Source organism: Rousettus aegyptiacus, unplaced genomic scaffold (genome assembly GCF_014176215.1).
Source record: "Rousettus aegyptiacus isolate mRouAeg1 unplaced genomic scaffold, mRouAeg1.p scaffold_m13_p_7, whole genome shotgun sequence".
Classification (NCBI taxonomy): domain Eukaryota; kingdom Metazoa; phylum Chordata; class Mammalia; order Chiroptera; family Pteropodidae; genus Rousettus; species Rousettus aegyptiacus.
The window spans coordinates 55,269,604-55,281,798 of record NW_023416310.1 but is presented as its reverse complement, the minus strand read 5'-3'; the positions used below and the strand labels follow the sequence as shown (position 1 = coordinate 55,281,798).

At 33.5% G+C, this 12,195-nt stretch overlaps 1 pseudogene; it reads left to right on the top strand.

The window, feature by feature from the left end:
- The window catches only part of LOC107506436, a 151,481-nt pseudogene extending 144,314 nt beyond the window's left edge, over positions 1-7,167 (top strand).
- The last annotated feature ends 5,028 nt before the right edge of the window (positions 7,168-12,195 follow it).

Below are 12,195 nucleotides of genomic sequence, written 5' to 3'. Positions count from 1 at the left end.
GGTAGTGGTAACAACAACTGCTAGTAAATCATAGAGTGCTTTGACATTTACTTTCTGAGTTGATTTCTAAGACAAATAATAAGGATATGAAACTTAAAGGTGTTAATGCCTTTGCCAAAAGTTGCACCAAAAATATGTTGTAGTTCAAACCTAGATCTCCTGTCTTAATTTTATCTTCATTTTTACTATGATAAACTGCCTTTTATATTTCCATATATCTTAGTCCTTCATACTTGAAGATTCAAGTCAGTTTATTTATTCAATTCTTTCAATTCTTCATGCAATTCATGAACTTAATTTAACCCATTTAATTCATACATAAACATTCAATTTTTAAATTCGATTAATGTATTCAATTCAATTTATTCAATATTTCAATTCATGAGATGATCTTCAAGACCTACAGAATTGTTACCTCATGTATGCAGCAGTATCTTACATAGTTCTTTAAATATTTGTTAAATATCTAACATATGGCAGACACATTTTAGATCCCAGGGATACAGGAAGCAGACAAAGTTAATTTCTGTCATGTGTTATGCAATCTAATGAGGAAAACTAAGGAGACAGACAATAATTAATTAAGTATATATTACATCAAATAGAGATAAATACCATGAAACAAAATAAAGCATGAAAAAGTGAAAGTTTGTAGGTCGCATTTTAAAAATAAAGGGACTAATTGAAGCTATAGTGAGAAGGTGACATTGAATAAATTCCTGAGGCAATGAAGGAACCAACAACTTGGAGACCTGGCAGAAGGGCATTTTCAAGCTGAGAAAGAATTCAGTTGAAATGCTCTGTGCTACAAGTGTACTGATAGGCTCAAGAACTGATAAGAAGCCCTTTATGCCGAAGTGGAGGAAGCAGAAATGAGCATAGTTGAGGCTAAGTGGAAGAGGTGTTACAGGCGAATGAGAGGTGGCAAGTTCTTTGCATTTGGCTTTATTGATATTGTTGGGATTTTATGTTTCACTGTGAATAAATTGAGAAGATATTTTTGAGCAAAAGAGGGACTTATCCCTGTTCTTACCTAAAATCACGTAGGAGAGAAAGACATTAAATAAAATAAATGCTAAAATTAAAATCAGTCGAATGGATTAAGTTTAATTTAAAAATTGACATTTGAGCTTGGCTGTGAAGGAGAGTAGATGTTAACTGGTAAAGAGTATAAATTTAATAATAACCATGCCTTACTGAGTTTTGCCACTCTAAGAAGCATCGTTTGTAGGACTTTTGTTGGAAAATTTAATTTAATCTTCTCAATAATCTTATTGTAAGAGATGTACAGTTATTCCTTTTACAGATGAGGAAACTGAAATACGCCGAGGGCAGTAACATGTCCATCTTCTATTTAGTAAATGGGGAGAAATGAGACACAAAACTAAGAAGGCAAGTCACAGAAAGGCAGCTGGCCTTCGACAAAGGACAAAAGTCTTGTTTCTCAACCTAAGAAATTTCCTCATCAGTCTTCTCCACCTACTCCATCTTTCTAATTCATACTAATAATTCAATGCTTGCCTCAGTTTTTCTCCAATCTAGAATCTTTCCCTGCCCCTTCAGCCATTGTAGATAATCTTTCTAAAAATCCTAGAGAACAAATTCTGTGATCCTTACTTGATAATAATTCCACACTACCATGCAGCACCTCTTATTATTTACAAGAATTTTTAATAAGTTATTTTTGAGGGTTCATGCTTTTTTAATCTTGCAAATTAATGTCAAGCACCTAGGGATTTGAGCACAGTGGAAATAATTGGGATTATTGCCTATGAGCCCCATGTAGTGTTTAATATGAAGTTCTGAAATAATATTCATCATAGAACAGAGAAGAAAAAAAGAACCAGAAAGGAATAAAAATAAGAAGAACTCTCAGAGGTCTCTAGGGACTGACACCTTTACAGAAAAGATTGTGAACCAGGACAAAACCTTCCTCTTTTGGCTCTTAAGCCTATGATAGTTTCCAACCCATATAAAGTATTACTTATATTGCTTTTTTTTTTTTTTTTTTTTAAATTCAAAGTGGTTTAAGAGCCAGCTACAGAGTCAGATGAAACTAGATTCCCAAAATAAACATCCAACTCCAGTAGGAGACACTTAGGTACAATGACAACCTGGGATATAAGGTACATGGTGAGAGGCTAATGCAAACAAGAGAGAAGAACATGAAGCAATGCAATAGGGAAAAGTCAGTTAAGTCGGGTTTCTGCCCTCTACTCTCTAGTACTCTGTGGTGCCTGAAGCAGCATTTTTATTATGGACAGGACAAGAAGTTTGTTTCAACTGTTCTTGGCCTGGAAAGTACTGGGAGCTTGTGTGGTGTAACACTTGATAGATGGGAGTTTCTAGGTCTGCTTTTGTTCTCAAGGATCAGTGTGACTCTGTCTCAGTCAACTCTCCCTTTTTGGGGTATAAATTTGCTAAGATAAGAGAGTTGCATCTTCTGTTTCTCATATTCTATGCTTCATATCTATACTTCACGAATTTCTCTAGAACAGAAATTTGCTCTTTTTTTTCATACAGCACCATCTTGAAATGTCTTGGAATGTTGTTTCTAACCAACTTTCTAGGACTGAATTGAGCTTGTCACCACTTGAGAAAAACTAAAAGAGAAAAACAGGTTTTTTTTTTTTTTACTGTTATTCATTGTACATATCTGTTCTGAGGGGAATGTTTTCTCCCCACTATCTTCTGATTCATGATTCCTTTCCTGAGGAGAAACTCAGGTACAGTCATTTGCCCCTCTACTTGTGTACTGGAGGAGGTGAAGTGACTTGCTTTTTTGGTGAGTTTTGGAGTAGAAATTATGTGCATATAGCACAACTCATTTAGTTTTCCTTCCTAGTAAAAGAGAACTGCTTATAAGAACTGTATATCCTCTTCTCCCCACTCATGATATAGGACTGCTGCATGGGGAGTTCTGCAGCACCAAACTCTGTTGGAAAGAATTCTGCTACTTCTGGGGTTCTGTACTAAGAAGCCATTGTTCCAAATTTAATACATTTCTAAAAACAGCTTCCTCAATAAGAAAGAGGTTATTTTGGCCCCCTATATAGTTTATTTCTTTGTCTTACTATTTTTCATAAACTTTAAGGTTTTAATTTATCTGAATTTAAGATGTATCTTAAAATTGATGGCATATAAAAGTTTTATTAGAAACATAGTCTTTTTTAGCGATAAATAAATAATGATATTTCTAATAGTTGGTGACATTTTATATATGATGAAATACAATGTAATCACAATTGATTTAGAAACAGAGTGGGAATGTAGTATTGCAAATTTCCGTCCCCAGTAATGCCATGTCCTGGGGTTGATTGAACATTGCAGCTTCTGTGTGATGGCAAGGATAAATGTTCATTTGGAGACCACGGTTAGGCATAAGTTTTGTAGTCCAGCCAAATTTATTTTAAATAAAATGATAATTAAAATGGCTTTTAAGACTATATTTTCATTGTTTCCAAATACCACCCTTGCCCACCACTCAATCTTAGGTCAATAAATCATAAAAATGCAGTTTATAATAGAGAAAATACCTGGGGGTTTCTAGCTGATGCTGTTAGTAAGAGCTGTCAATTATCTTCAGTACATTGAGTGAAACACATTACCTGTTAAATGCTCTTTAATGCTCTTTTCTAAATCACTAACACAAGGAATACAGCCTATAGATCTATACCAGCTGGTAGTCTCCAATTTTCTTTATTTCTTAAAGTAGAAATTTTGCTGCTCTAACGATGAACCTTCATTCTCTGTGTATTGTCCTGAAGTGGTTAGGAAGAAGCAGAGGAACATATTTAACAGATAATCTCTTTCAAGGAAAGTAGAGGTGAATAGCACAGGTTGCATGTGACTTGAGGAGAGGGAAAGCCAGGCATAACAACAGGATGGGATAAAGTTATAGACTGAAAAGGATTTATTTCTACCCCTGTCGATGTCAGATAAAGTCGATGCAATACAAACTCCATGCACATAACAAATAGAAAAAAAAAAATGGATGAAATGGAATTTGATTGAGGAAATTAAGAAGCTATGAAGGCACTGAGCACTTACAGGGCCCAAGATCCACTAAAAGGAATGCACAGGCCAGTGAGCCTTATAGTGCGGCTCTTCCTCTTAAACATTTGCTGATACACAAGTTGTGCATGAGAGACTGAGAGGCTGAGCAGAGATTTTGTAGATTCATGGGCTAAAGGAACAAAAATCACAGTCCAGGATCCACCAAGAAGCATCCTTGGTAAGTATGCCAGACTTTTAGTCAGAAGCCTTTGAAGAATGACAATGAAGAATAAACCGGAACTTGAGAAGCTCTGGTAAAAACTAAAGCTCAACTGCAAATCAGCTCAGATCATGAAATGTACGAAGCAGCGAGTTCCTCTATTAATTGCCTGACAGAAACAGAAATCTATCTGTTCTGTATCAAAGAAACATCAACAAGAACTTCAAATTAATTATTTAATTTATATCAAATCAGTTATCAATTATTAATACACAATTATATTCTCATTGAGGACCTCTTTGGCAACACTATCAAAAATTGTACCCCTTTCCAAATGTCCTTTATTCTTTCTATTTTTCTACTTAGTTCTTATCTCTAGCACATCATTCAGTTTAGTATTTATCTTGTCATATTGTCTCCCCCATAAATAAGCTGGGCATGGGCTGGGATGTTTTGGTTTTCATAGAATCCCCACTATCTAAAACAGTGCCTGGCCTAGAATTTCTACTCCACAAATATTCATCAAATAAAAGGATAAGTATTAATGATCATTTATATAATACCCTCACAGTTATAGGCCTAAAGGAAATATACCAAAATCTAACATTGGTTCTATCTTGGTGGTGGGTAATTGTATTTTTTTCTCTAATATTTCTTTATTTCACATTTTCTACCATGTATTACTTCTGAAAGCACTTCTTAAAGATGTTATTGAACTGAAAACCAACCTATCTAAAAAAGTCAAGGTCTTTCTCTCTTATAGATCACATGCTAAAACTCATAAATGAATTACAAAAAAAGTATGGTCTTTTAATAAAATCATGCGGTGTATAATCATATTATCTCCTGTGTTATCCATTTTGAAGTACTTGTGGTTAGCAATTAGGATGAATGACAGTGGTCATGGAACAGAGCAAAGTTAGCCAGTCTATGTGAAAATTCCTCCCTCCAGCTTGTTTCCACAGTTCAGGATCCTACTATTATAGGGTATCCGCTAAGACGTAGATACAGAGAGTATTAAGACTGAAACGGACTTTGGTCTAGAGAATATCTAGTACATATGCTGCCAGTGTATTTCACCATCACATGCTCATTTATTACTTTTTGTTCCACAAGGATCGAGCATTTTGAAATATTTAATTAAAAAAATACAACCTGAATTAGTAACTAATGATTAATTGTATTAAGAATGTCTTACCAGTAGTAGATGAATAGCAGAACCTCATCCAGTAGATATAATTATAGTATAAACAAATGATGTTTTAGTGACTTGGGTAGCTAAATTAAATTTCTATGGAATATTTGAAATATGAGACATATCTTACAGGTTAATATGTTCACGGGCACGTTCATGTTGGTGATTGTCAATTGGAAATTGAAGTCACACTTTCTCAGGTCATTTTCTGGCAGGTAGACCTCCAGCCACCACCCTTTTCACACCCGAAAGTCACCTTCTCACCACGCGCTGGTGGAGTTTGAAAGATGACTCAAGGGGTAAAACTGACATCCCAAAGAAACTGCTTGCAGAAAAAAGCCAAGCCCCTGGCAGCATGAGCAGTAAACAGAGGCCTTGGCTTGAGGAAGTGCAAACAAGTCAAAACCAAGATGGATCTTTGTGTCCTGCAACGAACACCCCTGCTGTGCCCTGGGACCTGAAACTTCACCTGTCAGAGGGCTCACCCTGCATTCAGAGAACAAAGAAAACAAAACTTCAAAGGACACCCACTAGAAAGAAAAACTTTTTTTGCATACAAACAGAAAAATCAGATATTATCCTGTAGAAGAGATCAGACAGTGATGACATCTGAGGGTCTGGTCCAAGAAGAAACAAAAGTTCTGAAACTTAAGACAAAAATGACTGATAAAGAAAATGTTAGTAGATCTACAAGAAGCAAAAATAATAAAATGGGAAAATACTGCATTTTTTAAAAGCTTCTAATGAATTAACCAATTAAACCATGGCAATAGATACATATAATTTGGAGAATAATTAACTCTGCAGTTGTTACCAATTAAAGATGAGCCCCAAAGCCAATGTATGACATCAAGCTAAGCATTTCACAATACTAAAAAGAAACAAATGACTACGGAAAAGGCAAAGTAGGATGCTAACATGCTCAAGAAATCTGTACTTGGATCTGATTGTGGCCAATTGCTCAGTTTAAGGTAATTCATTTAGAAAACCTGTTCAAGTTAAAGATGAGAGCTCTGCACCACCAAGGAAATTTTCCACTACTATCTCTAAAGTCACAAAGTTTCAGCCTGTACACACATGCTGTGTAACAGTGAAAAGTGACAGAGCCTCAGAGATAATGACCACAGCTGAAGGTGTGAGCATTACATCTTAGGACAGACAGCTTTTGCTGAGAAAAAAATTACTGCGATTAAATAGTTTTATATAGAGTGAAAAACTGTTCTTATCATGAAGTAAAAAGAAATAAGACACTATCAAAAAGCATCACATCTGAAATTATAGCCAGGTCTGCTTCCTCTGCTAATGCCAAACTGAAAGAAAATTCAAAAACCCCCTACCAGCGCAGACATACTATAGTGATAACAACTACTGATTGTAGATTGGCTCAGCCTAAAGAAGAGAGTAAAGTTCATCTGAATGAGCAGAAAGCTGGCAAAAGGCCTCTTAGCTCAGTTGTTACCCAACCTGAACTTGAAGGACAAAATGAAAAACCAGTTGGGTCCTTCTGGACTATCATGTCAGAAAAAGATGAACAAAGATTATTTATTGAAACGATAAACAAGACTTTTTCTGAATGCCTTCACTTGATTAACGAGAGATGCCCAAAGGAAGAAATATTGGACGCACCAAAGATCTGATTAAAAATATTCCAGATGCCGAAAAACTTATTAAGTATTGGATGTGCCTTGAATGTACTGAACCACTCACAAATCCTATTGAAAATATCACAATTTATGAAAGTGACATGCTGCGTTAGATAATACATAATTAAATCTAAAGAGAGAGCCCAGAAATATAGTTGGAAAGTTTTTGATAAATAAAAGATAATAATTTTTAAATAGGAATTATATATATAATTTATAAACTATAGTTACTTAGGATTGAATATAAAATATATATGCAATAACCTTATGAAAAAAATTTCAAAATGTAACTGAAGGGCAGAGAAGAAAATCTAAATAATTATGGGACATATATAGTTGGATTCAAAGTATTAATACTATAAAGATCTCATTTTCCCATAAATTAAGCTAAAACATCTATGTCATTTTATCACCATCTCTAATAAGAATTTCCATGGAATTTAACAATTTAATTATAAAAGTGTTAAGGAAAAAATTAACAACAATCAAAAAGCGGTCAAGGATTTAAGGAAATGTGAATTCAGAAAAACCACTAAGCATTTAAATTGGTGCAATCGCACTGGAGAACATTTTTGCAGTATAAGTCAATTTGCAGATAAATAAAAATTTCACCTCAGAATATAACATAGAGAGTTTTTTTACATGCACAAGACTATAATTTAATTGTAGAATTATTTGCAATCACAAACAACAGATCAATATAACAGGAGAATGTATCATGTATTATAATATATTCATAGACTATAAAATTACAGAGTAACTCAACTAAATAATAAATATCAGATGCCTTATGTTGGAATAAATAGGAAAGATCCAGAACGATATATAAAGCATGATAGATTTAATGTAGATTTAATGGCATGCAAAACAACAGTAAATTTGTTTATGGATATATACAAATGTAATATACTATAAAAACATTTACTGCAAAGACACATATCACTTTTATAATAGTGATTACCTCTAGGGAGGAAAAGAGTATTCGAATCTGATAGAAATATTAAAAGGTCTTAAAAAATTTGTCATGTTTGACTTTAACACATTTTCAAAGAAGTTTGTTAAATAAGAGTGAGTATATGATGCTTATTGTAATATTCTGTATCATTTTATGAATATGTGAATATTTCATTAAAATCAATATATGTAAATTATTAATTTTCTAATTTAAGTTTAAAACTAAAAGACAATGTTGTTTGGTTGCATCATTGTGAAGTAGGCTTTAAACAAAAAGCTAAAGTTTACCAGATGGTGAAAAGTTGAACATTAAGCCTATATCCACAATAATCAATGAGATGGGTTTAAGATGATTTTATAGACAGTATGTTCTTTACAATACTAAGAAAATAATAGATAGTCACCTCCTCAGCTCATGCATTTTATATATTTTTCATCTGTAATTTTTGAGTATATCATCCATCATTCCAAATAAGCAGAAGAGTAGGCCAGTTGTAAAAGAAACGTAGCAATGTATAAGGTTTACTGTGTTCATCTTTTCTTCCGGATGGAAGGTTGTCTTCCTTAGAAAATTCATTGCACCCAGTTTAAGTTTCATGATGTTTTAAATATACTCGGCACTTTTTCAGGGCCACCAGAGAGCTTACTTCAGCTCTAACAAAGCTGAATTTGCTGAGTGGGATCCCTGGACTGGTGTGACCAGAACGAAATCCACTCGTACTTTATTACCTTTCACCTAATCCCATGCAAACTAAGAATTTTCCAATTGGAATATAACCATGTTATTTAGTTTGAAAAATGTCCAGCAAAGTGTCACTTCACCAAGGATATTTTTAATGTGTTATATCTATACAGATATAGATATAGATCTATATCTATATCTATATCTATATCTATATCTATATCTATATCTATATCTATATCTATATCTATATCTATATCTATATCTATATCTATATCTATATCTATATCATCTATCTCTATATATCACTAAGAAAATGGAAGGCTTTGAACAATTTAACATTGAGGACACACATTTATTGCTATGCTAGTAAGGGTTTTGACCTAAATAATTGATTCTGGTATTGTCTGTAGACTTCTCAGTCTCAATAACCCCAAGTTATCCCGTCTTCTGAACTCTTGTGGTCTTTTTGAAATGTGTGATGACATCTCTGATAAGGTTCTACTTAAATTCAATTTTTTTCTTTTGATTAGGGATTTTGGAGTCAAAATGAATTCTATTATAGTCCATCCTCCAAAAATAATTAGTTAAAAGCATTATTGGTTTTTCTATAATTTTAGTGTAAACAAAACAAAACATTTTTAAGTCATTGAAATGAATACTAGAGGTACATGACCAAAAGACAAGAAAATTCAATACCTTTGACCATTTGCGTGTATGTGACACACACAACAATAAATAAATATAGAGAAAAAATATGAAATTATGTATTTAAAAACAGTAATAAAGACTGGTTATTTTGATCATACACTTAGTTCATCAAGGAAAAATTCTTTAAAATTAATTTATCTAATTTGAATTGCTATTTTTTAAGTTATTGAGGAAGTAAAAATTTTACCACCCAAATATGTACATTCCCTTACTATTTTAAGAGGCATCTTCATCTTCTGTGGAAAGCAGCAATAGTAAAAAGATCATGGACTTTAAAGTTAGAGAAATTGTGTGACTCTGTGGGTTACCAGTTACTACTCTAAAATTGGTCCCAAGAGTGTTGGGGATAATATTTTAATAGCTTGTTGTGAGGATTAAATTGCCTAGTGTTGTCTGATCCCCTAATATAAGATCTATGAGAACATGGCTCTTAAATGTTTCATTCACTGATGCATCTCCATTATCTTTAATATTGCCAGGCACACAGTGGGAGACTTAATAACTATTTATTAAACAAAGATATTAATGAATACATTAATATATACATATAATATATTCTTGGATGTATGACTCAATGAGAACAGTACTGTCTAGCATAAAAGTGGTTAGTAGGTATTTGTTCCATATCCTTTTACTCTTCTGCCTTCAGGATAGATATGATGATTAAACTGGTCAACATATGTGTTTAGATCATATTGCTACTGAGAAAAAAGAAGTTGTGTGTGCTTCCTCCTCAACATCTCTGCATATTTCTGTATCTGTTAATGCATATTACTTCTGTTTTATTCTACTGAAAAAATATGTAACTACTTAGCATGGCAAAAAAAGATATGTATCAGGTTAACTGGAAGTTAAAGGTATGCCTGTTCTTCAATTTACCTAAAACAAAGCTATTCATGATGCCATCCATCTTCTCTGAGTTCCATAGCATGCCTAGTATACATGAAATCATTCAGCATTCATCCAAACTTTCACAAAGTTCTCTTTGTTGTATTTGGTATGGTTTCTACCCCTAACTTCCTGATGGACTGTAAGTCCCGTGAAAGAGGGTTTACAACTTCTATGCCATAATATGTAGCTAAATATATTCTAATAAATTGTATCAATTAGAATGATTTGACATTAATAGTCTCTAATACGTCTTCTTTCACTTCCCATTAAATGTATATGGAAAAAATAAAAGCAGCCAAAACCATGAATGAGTACAATGTCAAAGAACTACTTACGGAGCCAGACTACTGAATGTGAGTGCTCTCTCCACCGTGTGTGTATATGGGAGGTAGGGGATTAGTAACTACTTCTTGTTAGTGTTTTGGGCATTCAGTCTTTCCGTACATCAAAAGCTCCTGGCCATAGTAAGAGAACAATAATGTTAGCTGTTATCTCTACTGTCATTGTACAAAGGTTGGGAGAAATGAAAATAAAATCCAGTTGCTTATGAGAAAGACACTGGATAGCAAAAGATATAAAAAATTTGGAAATAAAAAGATTTATAATTCACTACACACACAAAAAGTGACAAAATAAAGTGGGAGAGAAACTCAATATTACACAAAAGAAAATATGTTAAAAAGAATTTAATGGAGCACAGAGATGTTTATGATTGATAAAAGGTAAATTCCAAAGGAAAGATATAATTTATCAACTTTTAAGAACTTAAGAAATGTAAAGAAAATAGACATCTGTAATTATAGCGGCAATTTCTTTGTGTGTGAGAGAAAGAGGTAGAGAGAGAGAGAGAGAGAGAGACAGAGACAGAGACAGAGACAGAGACACAGAGACGGAGAGACAGAGACAGAGACATTCACTCAATTAATTAGAAAAAAATAGAAGAAACAAGGTAATACTATTACCATGCTTACTGTACAGATAGGTAGGTACGTTTAGATACAAAATGTGTGTGTGTGTTTGGCTATGGTCAGACTTGTTGTTCTGAATCCTCAAGTAATCCTAATGTACCAACAAAATTCAAAATCCAGAAATAAATAGGTTAGGTTTAGTTGTTCGGAAAGTTGTAAACTTCAACCCTTTCCTGAGTCCAAGGACTTCATTTTTTACTAAACCATCTCCTGGATGGAGCCCTGGAGATACAGCCTCTCTGAGTGTACTGCAGTCAACTGGTTAGGCAGGTTAGAGACCCTGGCCATTCAGCTGCTGTAAGGCAGGCTGCTTTCAGTGCTGTTTGTAAGTCTACGTAACAATTGTTAATCACTTATTTTCAGAAGTTATGTAACTGAATAAATTGCTTCAGATGAATAAAGGATAGAGTGCAGCAAAAACCACATATGACATAAAACAAAGAAGAGCCTTTTTATTTTTAAGGGCAGGGTTTTGTGATGAAACCCGGCATTCTCAAGGGTCTCAGCTGGTTACCAAAGACTTTTATTACCTTAGATTATATGTTATGTGATGTAGAAACAGAAAAGATAATCAACATAAAAACGGCAAAGTTAAATTCAATTATTTGGATGATAGGATCCACATATATTGTTGAAGAGTTCTTTTATGGAATAACTAGAGCTATGAGTGTGCTAGGTACTGTTAACATTTTTGGAGGAACCTCAATAAAGTTGCATCCATTCATTGCCAAAGGCCAATGGTGACTAACATCTTCACACGGCAGAAATGTGAATTGAACATATTTTAAAACTTTTACATTGCATTGCAAGTATTAAAAATAGTATATTGAATGTTTTAAATTAAAAAAAATAGCCAAATTAAAATACAAGAAAAGAAAATTTCTAGAGATTAAAGTGGAAAATGAGAGGATCTACCATGTTAAGTCGTGGATGAA